The 17,098-nt window shown below is 37.8% G+C and overlaps 1 long non-coding RNA gene across 2 annotated transcripts in view; it reads left to right on the forward strand.

Moving 5' to 3' along the window:
- LOC103793037 (uncharacterized) overlaps positions 1-17,098 on the forward strand; it is an 89,392-nt gene that overhangs the window by 23,258 nt on the left and 49,036 nt on the right. For both annotated transcript variants that reach the window (XR_004744679.3, XR_013533762.1), the window contains 2 exons: positions 7,490-7,597; positions 8,475-8,565. This is a non-coding gene — a long non-coding RNA (uncharacterized LOC103793037). The remainder of the gene's footprint in view (positions 1-7,489; positions 7,598-8,474; positions 8,566-17,098) is intronic.

The following is a 17,098-nucleotide window of genomic DNA, read 5'->3' on the forward strand; positions in this document are numbered from 1 at the left end:
CCAAAAATTTTCTCCCATTCTGTAGATGGCCTGTTCACTCTGATGATAGTTTCTTTTGCTGCGTAGAAGGTCTTTAGTTTAGAGACTATTATGATTTCCATTCTTTTGCATTTGCTGAGTAGTGTTTTACTGCCAATTATGTGGTCAATTTTAGAATAAGTGTGGTGTGGTGCTGAGAAGAAGGTCTATTCTGTGGATTTGGGGTGGAGAGTTCTGCAGATGTCTATTAGGTCTGCTTGGTCTACATCTGGGTTCAAGTCCTGAATATCCTTGTAAATTTTCTGTCTCATCAATCTGTCTAATATTGATAGTGGGGTGTTAAAGTCTCCCACTGTTTAGTAAAGTCTAATACTCTCTGTAGGTCTCTAAGAACTTGCTTTATGAATATGGGGGCTCCTGTATCAGGTGCATATGTATTTAGGAGAGTTAACTCTTCTTGTTGCGTTGATCCCTTTACCATTATGTAAAGCCCTTCTTTGTCTTTTTTGATCTTTGTTGGTTTAAAGTCTGTTTTTATCAGAGATGGGATTGCAACCCTTTTTTTGTGTGTTTTTTTTTTTTTTTTTTTTTTTTTGCTTTTTATTTGCTTGGTAAATATTCCTCCATCCCCTTATTTTGAGCCTGTGTTTGTCTTTGCATGTGAGATTTGTCTCCTGAATATAGCACGCCAATGGGTGTTGACTCTTTATCCAATTTGCCAGTCTGTGTCTTTTAATTGGGGCATTTGTCCTATTTACTCTTAAGGTTAATATTGTTATGTGTGATACAGTTTGGTATGTTTTTGCAGTGGCTGGTCCTGGTTTTTCTTTCCATGCTTCCTTCAGGAGCTTGTAAGGCAGGCCTGGTGGTAACAGTCTCTCAGCATTTGCTTGTCTGTGAAGGATTTTATTTCTCCTTTGCTTATGATGCTTAGTTTGGCTTGATATAAAATTCTGGGTTGAAATTTTTTTCTTTAAGAATGTTGAATATTGGTTTCTACTCTCTTGTAGCTTATAGGGTTCTACAGAGAGATCTGCTGTTAGTCTGATGGGCTTCCCTTTGTGGGTAACTTGACCTTTTTCTCTGCCTGCCCTTAACATTTTTTCCTTCTCTTAACATTAGTGAATCTGACAATTATGTGTCTGGGGATTGCTCTTCTGAAGGAGTATCTTTGTGGTGGTCTTGTGGTAGTTCCTGAATTTGAATGTTGGCCTGCTTGTTAGATTGGGGCAGTTCTCCTAGATAATATCCTGAAAAGTTTTTTCCAGCTTGGTCCCATTCTCCCCATCACTTTCAGGTACACCATTCATTCATAGATTTCGTCTTTTCACACAGTACCGTGTTTCTTGCAGGCTTTGTTTGTTCCTTTTCATTCTTTTTTCTCTAATCTTGTCTTCACGCTTTATTTCATTACGTTGATCTTCAATCTCTGAAATCCTTTCTTCTGCTTGATTGATTTGTCTATTGATATTTGTGTATACTTTATGAAGTTCTCATGCTGTGTTTTTCAGCTCCATCTGGTCATTTATGTTCTTGACTAAACTGGTTATTTTAGTTAGCATTTTCTCTAACCCTTATCAAGGTTCTTAACTTCCTTGCATTGGGTTAGAACATGCTCCTTTAGCTCAGAAGAGTTATTACCCACCTTCTGAATTTTAATTCCGTCAATTAATCAAACTCACTAACAGTCTAGTTTTGTTCCCTCGCTGGTGAAGATTTGTGATCTTTTGGAGGAGAAGAGGCATTCTGGTTTTTGGAATTTTCAGCCTTTTTGCACTGGTTTTTCCTCATCTTTGTGGATTTATCTACCTTTGGTCTTTGATGTTGGTGACCTTCAAATGTGGTTTATGTGTGGACATCCTTTTTGTTGATATTGATCCTGTTCCTTTCTCTTTGTAGGTTTTCTTTCTAATAGGCCCCTCTGCTGCAGGTCTGCTGGAGTTTGCTGGAGGTCCACTCCAGGACCTATTTGCCTGGCTATCACCAGTGGAGGCTGCAGAATAGTAAAGATTGCTGCTCGTTCCTTCCTCTGGAAGCTTTGTTCCAGAGGGGCACTGGACAGATGCCAGCCTGAGCTCCCCTGTATGAAGTGTCTGTTGGCTCCTGATGGGAGGTGCCTCCCAGTCAGGAGGCATGGGGGTCAGGGACCCACTTGAGGAGGCAGTCTGTCCCTTAGCAGAGCTCAGATGCTATGCTAAGAGAGCAACTGTTCTCTTCAGAGCCAGCAGGCAGGAATGTTTAAGTCTGCTGAAGCTATGCCTACAACTGACCCTTCCCCCAGGTGCTCTGACCTGGGGACATGGGAGTTTGATCTATAAGCCCCTGATGGAGGCTGCTGCCTTTCTTTCAGAGATGCCCTGCCCAGAGAGGAGGAATCTAGAGAGGCAGTCTGGCTACAGCAGCTTTGCCATGCTGCTGTGGACTCTGCCCAGTTTAAACTTCCTGGCAGCTTTGTTTACATTGTGAGGGGAAACCTGCCTACTCAAGGCTCAGCAATGGTGGACACCCTCCCCCACCAAGCTGGAGCATCCCAGGCCTACTTCAGACTGCTATGCTGGCAATGAGAATTTTTAGCCAGTTAATCTTAGCTTGAAGGACCCCTTGGGGGTGGGATCCACTCAGCTAGACCACTTGGCCCCCTGGTTTAAGCTCCCTTTCCAGGGAACTGAATGATTCTGTCTCACTGGCATTCCAGGCACCACTGGGGTGTGAAAAAAACTTCTGCATCTAGCTTGGTGTCTGCCCAAATGGCCACTCAGTTTTATGCTTGAAACTCAGGGCCCCGGTGGTATAGCATCCGAGGGAATCTCTTCATCTGTGGGTTGCGAAGACCATAGGAAAAGCATAGTGTCTGGGCCAGAATGCACCATTCCACTTGGCACAATCCATCATGGCTTCCCTTAGCTAGCGGAGGGAGTTCCCCAACCCCTTGTGCTTCCCAGGTGAGGCAACACCCAACCCTGCTTCTGGTCACCCTCCATAGGCTGTAGCCACTGTCTAACCAGTATCAATGAGACGAGCCTCAGTTGGAAATGTAGAATCACCTGTCTTCTGCATTGATCTTGCCGGGTCCTTGGGACTGGAGTTGTTCTTATTCAGCCATCTTGCCCAGGAATCCAGTTTTCCCTCTTACAAGAACATCATGCATTAGTGTGGCACATTTGTTACAATTTATGAGCCAATATCTATACAGTGTTATTAAGTAAAGCCATAGTTTAAGATTTATTCTTTGTTTTGTATATTCTATGGATTTTGACAAGTGTTTCATAACATGTATTTATAATTACATTATCATACAAAATACAGTCAAGTGTCAGTACATTCTGAGAAATGCACTTTTGGAGATTTCTAAGTTGTGTTAACATCATAGAGAGTACTTTACACAAACCTAGTTGACATCAGCTACTACACATCTGGGTTACATGGTATAGCCTATTGCTCCTAGGCTCTAAACCTGTACAGCAGGTTACTGTACTGAATACCATAGTCAGTTACAACACACGAATATGTATTTGTTTCTAAATGTATCTAAACATACAAAAGGTATAGTAAAAATATGGTATAAAAGGTAAAAATGGTGCACCTGAATAAGGCACATGCCATGAATAGAATGTGCAGAACTGGAAGTTGCTCTGGGTGAGTCAGTGAGAGAGTATAAGTAAATGTCGAAGTTTAGGGTATTACTGTACACTACTGTAGTCTTTATCAACCCTGTACACTTAGGCTACATTAAATTTATTTACTTTTTTCTTTAATAATGAATTAATCTTAGCTTACTGTAACTCTTTTACTTTATATACCTTTTGGTAGGGTGCAATAACTCACACCTATAATCTTAACATTTTGGGAGGCTGGACCAAGAGGATTGCTTGAACCCAGCAGTTCGAGATCAGCCTGGGCAACATGGTGAGACCTGGTCTTACCTGGTCTTTACAAAAAATAGAAAATTTAGCCAGTTGTGGCAGGCACCTGTAGTCCCATCTACTCGGGAACTTGAGCCTGGGAAGATCAAAACTGCAGTGAGCCATGATCATGCCACTGCACTCCAGCCTGGGCAACAGAGTGAGACCTTGTCTCAAAAACAACACAAAACAAAACCCTTTTAATTTTTTAAAAAACTTTTTGGCTCTTTTGTAGTAATACTTAGCTTAAAACACACACCCATTGTATAGTCATACAAAAATATTCTTTCTTTATATTCTTATTCTATAAGCTTTTTTCCACTTTGGTAATTTTTAATTTTTTTAACTTTTTCAACATTTTGGTAAAAAACACTAAGACACAAAAACAAACATTACTCTAGGCCTACACAGGGTCAGGATCGCCAATATCATTGTCTTCTACCTCCATAGCTTGTCCCACTGAAAGATCTTTGGAGGAAATACAACACATGAAGCTGTCATCTCCCATGATAACAATGCCTTTTTCTGGGATACCTCCTGAAGAACCTGCCTGAGGCCATTTTACAGCTAACTTTAAAAAATACGTAAAGAGTAGTACATCTAAAAAAGCAATAAAACAATAGTATCATAAATACATAAATCAGTAATATAATCATTTCTTATTATTGAGCATTTTGTACTGTACATAATTGTAAGTGCTATACTGTTCTACAGCTGGCAGTGTAGTAGGTGTGTTTTGGCCAGCATCACTGCAAACACATCACTACAAATGTATGAGTCATGTGTTATGCCACGACATTGGGATGGCTGTGATGTCACTAGGCAATATAAAATTTTCAGCTCCATTATAATATTATGGGACCACTTTGATGCTGTATATGGTCTGTTATTGATGGAAACATTATGTGGTGTATGATTGTTCCACTGCTCTAAAAAAAAAACAAAAAAAAACTGTGCATTTGTTTTCCCAAAACCTGCCAACCACTCATCTTTTCATTCTCTCCAAAGTTTTTTCCTTTTCCAGAATGTCGTATAGTTGTACTTATAGCATGTAATCTTTCCAGGTTGTCTTTGTTCACTTAGCAACATGCACTTAGCTTTCTCCATGTTTTTTCATGGCTCAATAGCTCATTTCTTTTTATTGATGAATAATACTTCATTGTATGGATGTACCACAGTTTGTTTATTTATTTACCTATTGAGAGACATCTTGGTTGCTTCCAGATGTTGGTAATTGCTATAATTTTTGTGTTCAGATTTTATGTTGACAGAAATTTTCAACTGGTTAGGGTAAATATGCCTTTTTCAAGAGACACAGCATGTAACATGAAGTGCTTCCCCTAAGCCCCCCTGGCAGATAGAAATTGTACAGTAGCATTGTAAGTTTTGCACTGGAGCTAATGTTGGATTTGCAGGGATTTCTAAATGTACAGTAGTACTTAAGAACCCACATAAAGGCCAGGTGCAGTGGCTCATGCCTCTAATCCTAGCACTTTGGGAGGCTGAGGTGTGTGAATCACAAGGTCACGAGTTCAAGACCAGCATGGCCAAGATAGCGAAACCCCATCTCTACTAAAAATATAAAAATTAGCCAGGCGCGGTGGCAGGCACCTGTAATCCCAGATACTCCAGAGGCTGAGGTAGGAGAATCACTTGAACCTGGAAGGCAGAGGTTGCAGTAAGCTGAGATCACACCACTGCACACTCCAGCTTGGGTGACAGAGTGAGACTCTGTCTCAAAAAGAAAAACAAAAAATGCATAAGAGTGAGCTTAAGGACCAGCTCACTGGTACCTATAGCTCTCATCCCTTTTTATCACAAAGTTTCCAGCAGGACAAAGGGGATGAAGTTTCCATGCAGAAACTCTAGAGATAGTCACCCATTAGTGATAAGGGAATGCAAAGGTAGCACTTCTGAAGGTCTCTGACACCAGGAGGCTGTGGTAGTATGAGCTCAGGAGTTATCCGATGACCATGAAATGTGCTCATGATCCAGCCAGTTGCTGAATACTGTCATTGATAGGAACCAGACTGGGAGAAGACAAAAGGAGTCAGAGCCAATGAAAAGGAGATCCAGACTTCAAGAGGAACTGCCAGGCCAGGCCTGGTGGCTCACGCCTGTAATCCCAACACTTTGGGAAGCTGAGTCGGGTGGATCACTTTAGGTCAGGAGTTTGAGACCAGCCTGGCCAACATGGCAAAACCCCATCTCTACTAAAAATACAAAAATTAGCCAGGTTTGGTGGCGCACACCTGTAGTTCCAGCTACTTGGGAGGCTGAGGCAGGAGACTTACTTGAATCTGGAAGGTGGAGGTTGCAGTGAGTGGATATCACGCCACTGCACTCCAGCGTGGGCAACACGACAAGACTCCATCTCAAAAAAAACCAAAAAACAAAAAAAGAAATGCCAGTCTGGGATCTTGTCAAATCAGACAAACTTCCTCACAGAAATCAACCAGACATCTTGAAAGACAAGGCAGGCAAAATATCAACGTGGGCTCCTGAAGCCTTGTCTCACCCTCACAAGGACACAATTGCTTCCCTATTCAACGTAGACTTCATCTCTGGAAATAGGAAGAGAGGAGAGAAACAGACCTGATGACAGGAATTTGAAATTTCGCTTAAATGGATACACACCTGAAATGGCCTAAGATACCTTTAATTGGCATGCTTAGGTATCTCCCTTCCAGCTCTTCCTATCTGCTTATAGTTGGAAATGGAGAACCATATCCAAAAGGAAGTTTAGAATATGGGAGAAGGAAGAAGGGTGAGGGAAGAGAGGAGATGGATGAGAGAGATTTTTTTTTTTTTGCCAATTTAAGAGAGTTTGTTACATTTTTGCTCCATAACATGGGTTATATTATAGAACGTATTTTATATAAAATGCAGTATGGAATATTAAGATGGGAAGCACTGCTTGAAGGATAGAAGCCGGGGACTTTGCACCCTGAAAGCAAAGTAGTCCTGCAGTTAAGGGCTTGGAGCAGTCAGTTTGTGTTTCAACCTCAGCATCCTCACTTATTTTAAACAAAGTAATTAATCTGACTGAGCATTTGATGACTTAGCTATAAAATAAAGATACTACTAATATCTACTTAATGAACTGCTTTGCTATTAAATAAGAGATGCATGTAAATCTTCTAACACAATGCTTAGCACAAAGAATTATTGAGCTGTAAACTTTATGCCAAGTAACTTTGTATAAGTCACCTGGGCTATTTGACTCTAAATTTTCACATCAGTAATAAGAAGAATTACTACCTCTTTTACAGGGTAGTTGTAAGGATTGAATGAGATAATTAAACATTTGGTGAACGCAGAGTATATATTGAGAACATATTAGCTTTCCCCTCTCATCTCTTAATATCATGTGGAATAGTGCAATATTTATAATCCTTACAACTCTTAAAGATCTATTGAGAAACTGCTTACTTCTATTTACGTAGTTTCTGGTCTCTATTAAATTCTATACCCGAGGAGACTCAATGACACCAGGGTTGAGTCTGCTCAGCTTTAAGAAGGAAATGCATGTGTATTTTTGCATGCCCTTATTTGTGTCAGAATATTTTTTCCACCCTTTCTCATTCACACCTCTTCTCACTTTCCAGAGTCCCCGTGTCAGCCTCATCCATGCTCTGTCCATGCTGGGTTACGATAACTCTTCTACTGCCACATCTTCTGCTTTGAGGGTGTTCTCCTCTGCTGACCAATGGATGGTTAGTAACCTGAAAAATGAATCCCTCTTCATTCCTTAATGGGTTAATTCATGTCAATATTTCTTTCCAGGTGTTACAATTTAACAGGATACTCTGGTAGCTTCTGTGCTTTAACCCAAAGCAATAATTTCTTTTATAGTCCCATTACCATTTTGAGTGCTAATAATGAAATATTTTTAGATTAGACACTCATTTGGGGCCCCTCATATCACACTCAGAGCTGTCTAGTTTGCTAATACATAGTAAATGCTGATCAGGACAGTAAAAACACTGGTATCCTAGAGACTTGGAAATGTTAACTTAACCTCTGTTATATGTGCCCAGGGAGTGGCATGGGCGCTGCAAGCATAAGGTCAAATAAAAAAATGTACTAAGTGAACATAATTTTTCCAAACCCTAGATAAAATTCTGCCCTCAAATCCTTACTGGAGTTCTATGTTTAATATTGGAAACCTAAGAATATTATAAAATTCCTCTTTAAAGCAGATATTTCACAAAGGAAGTATGGATAATATTGTGTGTTCACTGGCAGTATACTCTATTTATTCTTACTTAAGTCAGCATTGCCCAGTGGTTGCACCATCAATTTGGAATATTAATATACAGTCTATATTTGGGAGGCTGAGGCATGAAAATCACTTGAACCCAGGCGGCAGAGGTTGCAGTGAGTGGAGATTTTGCCACTACACTCCCACCTGGGCAACAAAGTGAGATCCTATCTCAAATAAATAAATATTAAATTAAATGAAATCTCAAATCTGTGGTGTAATTACAGGGTTCTAATGCTGATTATCTTTGTTCGTTTTATGAAATAGAAGTGTTGTTACCATTTCTTTTCACCTATTCTTTACAAAACTACTCTGGCTTCTTTATACAGAGAAAAAAAGAAAACAGCTCATGTTGCCTTTTGCCTCATCAGAAATGCATTCATCTGCCTAATATCTCCCCATCCTGTCAGGCCACAAATGGTGAGTCCTGCTATCTCTGATGAGTTACTGGCATTGAGTTTCTGTTTGAAGAAATCTTTAAGAAGATTATATCCTGGAACTGATCCAGGATATCACCTCCTGGCTTAAAATATTTGAAAACTCCCTTCTAAGTTGTGAATCCATTTACTTACCAATATTTGTTGAGCCCACCTATTCATAAGGCAACATGCTAGATACCACAGTGGATGTAAAAAGTCATTAGTTTCCTGAATGGTTCTTAACAATCTATTGGAAAGGTGAGGTATACACAATGTTATGGGGATTTTTCTCTATATCAGGGGCTGGCAAGCTACAGGCCATGTTTTGGCTCATGGCCTATTTTTATATGGCTCAAGAGCTAAAATAGGTTTTTATATTTTTAAAGGGTTATAAAAAATAAAATAAAACAAAGAACATGTGACATAGACTATAAGTGAAACACACATAGCCTGAGATATTTACCATCTGGCCCTTTGCAGAATAAGGTTGCCTATCTCTGCCCTACACAGTTCTGGATGTAACTAACAAGATGCAGTTCATTCCCAAAAGCAAATATTGGAGAATATTCAGTTCAGTTAACATGATCCCCATATAAACACACATAGCCCAACACTCTCCATGATGGATTTCTAGCAGTCACATATGTTTCTCTGTATCTTGAGAGAGAATTTATTCTGCCTTAATGATGTCTCCCATTGCTGGCTTGTGCAGAGGGACAATTGCAGCAAAATGGTCATAGAATCCTTAGCCAGTAGTAGTGTCTAAAGCATAGAAGCTGGATGAAGTTGTGGTCTTCAGTGTTTGAGAAAGGGGACATCCCTAGCATGACGCCTCTCCTGTGCATCCTGCTAAGCAGGAGACCAAAGGATTGGAGCTCTTAGTCGTCAGCTCTCATTTGCTATATCAGCCATCTTCCAGGTGCTAGGTTCCAGTACCTTTTCCACCACAGAATTTCTGCTGTCTTGCCCAGGAGTGCGATTCTCCCTGAAAATGTGGGAAGCCTTCTATTTATACCCACAGTCCTATATTCACATCTTTTCATCTAAATCTAGTTGACTAAAGAATGTTGGCTTACAGTGGGCTCTAAATTCAAAACCATTACTTAATCCTTAAAATTCAGAAGATGTCATGTAATGCACAAAAGATCTTCATGAAGATCTTCCAGAGCCCTAATCTGGTACTACCAGTTAATAATTCCATGGACTCTACAAATAACCATTTTATCATTCAACTCCTGTTACCTCCTAGACTCTGAGGCTGAGTGTCCAGTGCCACAGATCATCTTAATGGGGTTTGTCTCACTTGTTTATAGTTACCTCCTTGGCCTCTATGAATATTCGAGTTTGTAACTCCAGTTTTAAATCCTTAAAATTCAAAAGATCTACTTCATACCCCTTAGGATGGCTATTGTCAAACAAACAAACAAACAAAAAACACAGAACACATGTTGGCAAGGATGGAAAAATTGCAAACCTTGTGCACTGCTAGTGGGAATGTAAAATGGTGCAGCCTAGCCACTATGGAGACAATTTGGCGGTTCCTCAAAAAATTAAAAATAGAATTACCATATGATCCATCAATTGCACTTCTGGCTATATATCAAAAAGAATTAAAAGCAAGAACTTGAGCAGATATTTGTACACTCATGTTTATAACAGCATTATTTACAGCAGCTAACGTTGAGAGCAACCCAAGGGTCCACTGACAGATGAATGAATAAACAAAATGTGGTGTGTGTATATATATATATATATATGTATATATATATATATATATATATATATATATATATATATATATATATGAATTCTACCCAGCCTCAAAAAGGGAGGAAATTCTCACACATGCTATAACATGATAAACATTGAAGATACTATGCTAAGTAAAATTAGCCAGTCATGAAAGGATATTGTGTGATTCCACTTACATGAGGTAGCTAGAGTAGTCAAATTCATAGAAACAGAAGGTAGAATGGTGGTTGCCAGGAGCTAGAGGAAGGTGGAAATAGGGAGTTATTGTTTAATGGGTACAGACTTTCAAGTTTGTAAGATGATTAAAGTTCTGAAAATGGATGGTGGTGATGGTAATGACACTACAGTGGCATTAATAGACTCACATTGTTATGCCACTGCAGTGTACACTTAAAGAGGTCAAGATGTTAAATTTTATATTACGTGGATAGATAGATAGATGATAGAAAGATAGAAAGACTAGAATAAAGGAGACTAATTAAAAGGCTATAGAAATGTTCTAGTCATGAGCTAATCAGGGCTACAATAAGATGTTGGCAGAAGAAATTAAAAGAAAAGGAAACAAGTTCTAATGCCAAATCAGTAAGACAGTCATGGAAGTCTTTGATATCTTATGACTGATGGAAGGCCCGTAGTAATTTTAAATCTCTCTAACCGGTGCTTCCAAGACGAAGCTTACATATCCAGCCCACACCTCTATTCCAGGCTTCAGAATCATGTATCCTTCTGCCTTTTGGATATTGTCATCTGAATGTTTTTCAGGTCCCTTAAATTAAAGATGTTCATTCTTGAACTTATAAACCTTTTTATTCTTCAGCTTTCTGATTTTTAAAAGAAATAGCACATATGCTTCTTTCTGTTATTTAAAAAAAGTACCTTTTTTTGCTGAACATTTGGAAACATCATCACAGTGCAAAAACTAAACAAACAATTCTGCCCCCAAAACATGTATATGTGTATGTATTTATTTGATAAATATATTTGTTAAACATAAAGTCTTTTATACATATAATTAGCTTTTAAAATAAAAATTAGCATTGAATTCTACATGCTATTTTGTAATTTAAAAAATTTTTGTGACCTACCATTATTGTCAAATGATACAGCAGGACCATTCTCCCCATCTAGTCATTAATCATAAGTTCTTATGTAAATCCATCTCCAAGGTTCTTAACTCTGGAATAGGTAGGCTAATACTTGACTCACTGGATTGCTGTCAGGCAGTAGTTCTAAACTTTACCGCATTTTAGAATCACCTGGAGAGCTATTTAAAACCCCCAAAGTGCAGGTCACACTACAGAGTCTGGGCATAGGAACTAGACATAAATAACTTTTGTCTCGTAGGTGATCCAATATACAAAAAAGAGAACCAAATTTCTAAGGGTTAAAATGAGATAACATAAAAACCTGGCACGCAGAAGGCACTCAATAATATATATCATTTACTGAATGTCTGCTATGTTCCCACACTGCACTAGCATTCTGTATCCATTACTTCATTTAACTCTCACCATGTCCCTATAAGGTTTTGTCATTCTACTTTTACAAAGTAGGGAATTGAATCTTAGATTGATTAAGAAATTTACTCAATGTCACACAAGTAAGGAAGCATGATTCAAACCCCAGTCTGCCAGATCAAAAAGTCCGCACCATTTTACCACATTACATTAGACTACAGAAATACTACTTTTTAATTTTTTCTTTCTAGCTTCTTCAATCCTATCTAAGCCATTTTATTTATTTATTTTTTCTAAGCCATTTTATAATAATGTTTTTCTAGCTGATTGGGTTGCAACTAAAGAAAAATTAAATCTGTATTTTGGGTGTTTTTTATTTGTACCTTCTGAAATGTTACTAATTCACATTTTTAGCCAAAGAAACCGAGGGTTGATATTTGTGGAAGAAGAAAATTGTGAATGTCTATTTGATATATTATGTTAATTGAATTTAAAATGTGGGTTTTATCCCTTTACCTGTAGGCCAGTTGACTATGAACAAATTAGAAACAGTTCTATTCATGGATTACACCTAAAGCCCTCTTCAGCCCTTCTTTAGATATGTAACATTTGCTATAGAAGACTCCGTATTGGCTTAAAGCAAACTAATCATCACCATCATCAGAAAATCAACCGCACATGTATACACATTTTACATACATATATAACTGTTTTGAAACAGACAAAGTTCCTGGCTGCACCATGATTATAATAAGGACTCTAATCATGACTCGGCTCTAATGAGTTGTTAGTGTAGTACCTCCATCTGTGGGTACTTAGGAATCCTGTCAATTTTTATCATGTAGTAAGACACAGTCAAATTATTTCCATAACTTTGGAAGTTACTCATTCCACATTTTCTTTATTATTTTTTGGCATTTGGAGGCTATTTTATTGCTCTGACCAAATGTCTATATCTTGATAGCAAAAACATTTGCTTTCTTCTCATCTGACTTGATATTTTTGGAAGAACAAATTGACAATTCCCGTGAATGATTCTGAGTTAGCAGGAGAGCATCTGCTGCAGAATAGCTCTTCCTTTTTTGAAGTTCACTGAGAAGCTAATTTCATTATTTTAAAAGCAAAAGTTATACCAGATCTGAGGCGACAGTAAAAGAAATCTAGACTCAAAGTCTTGACCACTCACAACCACAAAACCTTAAGTCATTAGTATTTAATTGGTAGATGCTAACAAATGCTATCCCATAATAATAATAATCCATGTCCATAGATATCACTCCTGAACTGGCCTACCTCGTATTCACTTACTTATATGGTCTTGACATTTGTCTTTGATAACTGATACTCAGGATGGATTCTGTTATTGAAAATATTAAATAGTGGAGAGAGAGACACACACATTCGCTGCATTTAATAATGCTTTCATATTAAAATTGGTAAAATCTTTTTAAAGCGATCATCATTACTCATTTAATCATTATGCCTAGGTTTATTTTGTCATTGTTCATTCTGTGAATTTTCTTCATCTAATTTTCAGCATTTCTTTAGTGGTCCATTGTTGCTACATGTGCACTTTATTGACTGAGTTTTTAAAAGATGCATATATCATTAAAGATCTTCGGAGTATGTTCAAAAATGTTAAAATGCTGGGCTTAGTAAAATTACAAAGGCACCATAAGCCAGACTGAAAAATATCTTGCCAAACAGTATTTCTCAGCAAGCCATTTGGCGAGACTAAATTTAAAAAAAAATAGTTGATACCTTGATGAAAAATATTTCTCCCTTCCTCCTTTTCTTCACATTAGTGTCCTTGTATCCATGCTAACATGGCTCTTGAGGTAAAACTCCGGAATAGATTTTGACATTGGACTGCATTCAAATAAAACAATGAATGTTACATTCTACAATTGTAGCATGGCTACAATTCTAAAATATTCCTGGCATTTGTGTGCAGTTGCACATAAATGTTTGTCTTCAGAGAATCAGAAGGAATTGAGAAGTTCTTAGTGACATATATTATCTTTAGAAAATTAGAGTTCTGTTGTAACCACTGGGCTCTGAAACTAGGTGCTTTTTCCAAAGTAAGGTGGATGGAGTGGATAAGTTTTTAGTAAGTAATCCAATATTTTTCTGAGTTTCCCATTGAGAAAAAGCCATACTTGAGTGGTTGCTAACAACTACACTCCACCTTTGTGACCCCCAGAAGAAAGAACATCACTGCCTAGTTTAGGTAACAGGATGGGTTTTGGGGTGGGGAGAAACCTATTTAGATAGTGTGGACAGAGAATGCCTCTGACGTGGCAACTTTAAAACTGAGTTCTGAAGCAAGAAAATGAGCAACCAATGTGAAAAATGATGTGGGGTGGTGGAGAACTTTCCAGGTAAAAGGGAAAGCAAAAAAAAAAGACCCTGGGGGAAAGAAGGTCCTATATTTCAGGAATGGGCAGTATATTAGTGTGTCTACAATGAAATGGTAAAGGAAGACATGGTGCAAGCGAGTATGTAATGGGCAAGACACATCATTAGGGGCCTTGTAAGAATAGTAAACAGGTGGGAGGCCGAGGCAGGTGGATCACGAGGTCAAGAGATCAAGACCATCCTGGTCAACATGGTGAAATCCTGTCTCTACTAAAAATACAACAATTAGCTGGGCATGGTGGCACACACCTGTAGTCTCAGCTACTTGGGAGGCTGGGGCAGGAGAATTACTTGAACCCAGGAGGCAGAGGTTGAGGTGAGCCGAGATTGCACCATTGCACTCCAGCCTGGGTAACAAGAGTGAAACTCCATCTCAGAAAAAAAAAAAAATAGTAAACAGGTCAAATTTCATTTATTGAGTTTTAAGCAGAGCAATGACATGATTTAACTTGAGTTTTAAAAAGATTTCTCTGACCACTTGATAATAAATCAGAAGAGGTGAGACCAATCAAGAAGCTATTAAAAAACAGAAATGACCAAAATGGATTCAAGAAGATAATTATAGAACAAATCACAAAGGTTAAAGATGGATCATTTTCAAAAAAGTTGGAGTAGCCTTATTTTTAAAAACTGTCAAAGGTAACAAAACAAACTTTGTACTTTTGGAAAGGAAGGTATCTATCAAGAAAAGCAAACATTATAGGAAAAAAATACATAATTTTGTTAATGATTTCCATAGAGGTATTTGATAAAATTCACTAGCCATTCCAAATTACGATAATAATAAATTAGGAAAAAGAGAAACTCCCTGGTGGATCTTGGAAGTCATACAAGGAGGTGATGTGAGCAAGCTCACCTGCTGCTACAAAATATTGGGTTCTCTAACTGCCCAGGTTGTGTTGTACCTGATGTGTACCATATGAATGCAGTCCAACGCCAAAATCTACTCGATTTTTACTTCAAGGGCCAGCAGAGCTGGCTGTACTCACCCACTGCTGATGCTCTGAGAGCGAATACTTTACTCTTTCTGGCTTGACCTTGCACAACTCCTTAGCCCTGGGGCTGGGGCATTTCACTGATAGTTTAGGAACATCCTCTTCCCTTTTCCTTTCTCTAGCAGAAGGGGGTTTTCAGGGACTTGACTAGCCAGAGTTTCTCAGTCTTGGCACTATTGACATTTTGGGGCTGATACTTTGTTGTGAGGAGTGTTTATCCATTGTGGGATATTTAGCAGCATCCCTGGCCTTTATCCGCTAGATTCACACACCTTTCCCACTCTCAGTAGGCTCCCCCAAGCACTGCCATTCAGTTGTGACAACCAAAAATATCTCTAGACATTGCTAACTGTCCCTGAGAAACAAAATCACCTCAGTTGAGAACTACTAGGCTAGAAAACAATGTCATAACTGTGTCATAATTCATGTTTTTACATTATTGCATTTACAATAAATTCTCAGCTGGGGCAGCCCAGAAAGGAAAACTGCCTGTATCAGTCAGCTCAAGCTGTCATACAAAATATCGTAGATTGGGTAGCTTAAACCACAGATGTTTATTTTCTCACAATCCTGGAAGCTGGACAACTGAGATCAGGAGGCTAGCATGGTCAGATTCTGGTGAGGGCTGGCTTACAGATGGCCACTTTCTTACTGTGTCCTCACATAGAGGAGACAGAGAAAGCTGGTGTGTTTTCATCTTCTTATAACATTACTCTTCTGGTATTTCTTCCTCTTATAAGATATCAGCTCTATCAAATAGGGCTCCATCCTTATGACCTCATTTAACCTTAATCATTTTCTTTAAACATCTCTTTTCAATATAATCACATAGATATTAGAGCTTCAATAGGTATAATGCACTTTGGGAGGACACAATTCAGTTCATATTATTGCCTAAACAAGATTTTTAAAAGTCCGCTATGCAAACCCAATAACTACATTATGTTTATCGGCTGTTTTAAATTTTACCAGTATTTCTGGTATTATCACTAAAAGAGATGGATTTCTGCTATTATCACTATTCTTCAACACATTCTTGAGATTGAGAAAGCTAGAAAATTAAAGGAGCAGTTTAAATATGGGAAATAAAAATATAGTACTATCGTTATTTGTAGTTGGTACAATTATGTACTTAAAAAATTCAAGATGTTCTGCTAAAAATCTATTCAAATTAATAAGATAATTTGGTAATGTGGCTGCCCAGATCCAAAATTAATAGCTTCCCTCTCTATTAATATTATGCAATTAGAAACTGGAATGGAGAAATTCCTATTTATAAGTGTAATAAAAAAAGATAAATCACTTAAAATAAATCTAAGAATACAGAAGTTGGATTCAAATGAAAAAAATGACATTTTATTGAAAGACATAAGACTTGGAAAAGTGGATGGGTAATTTTTTCCACATTAATACATAAATTTATTGCAATTCCAATCAGAATCCCAACCGAGTTGTTTTTTTCCAGCTGGTAAATAATTTTAAAATTCATAAGGAAAGAGAATGTGCAATAACATTCCTTTTAAAAACTATTAAAGGTGGACTTGCTTTGTCAGATATTTAAATTATCAGCAATCTACTGTGATCAAAACACTATGTACTACCACAATAATAGACAAATAGATAATTTGTCTACAATAAAAAGCTAAAATGTATTTAGTAAGTAATAAAGTTTCCACTTAGATTTAGTAGACAAAAATTTTTTTCTTTATAAGATGTTAGCATAACTGGTTATCTGAAGAAACAAAAGGATACCACATTGGCAAAAAATATAATGTAAAAAAGTATAATACAAATGTATCAGAAAAAATTAAGAAGCTTTAAAAAGCTCTTTAATCTTTTAAAGTGAAACAGTACTAAGTCTTGAAAACACATATAAAGAGCAGTAGTTGTGGTTATACTAAGTTAAGACATT

This window comes from Callithrix jacchus, chromosome 1 (assembly GCF_049354715.1).
Source record: "Callithrix jacchus isolate 240 chromosome 1, calJac240_pri, whole genome shotgun sequence".
In the NCBI taxonomy this organism is placed as follows: Eukaryota; Metazoa; Chordata; class Mammalia; order Primates; family Cebidae; genus Callithrix; species Callithrix jacchus.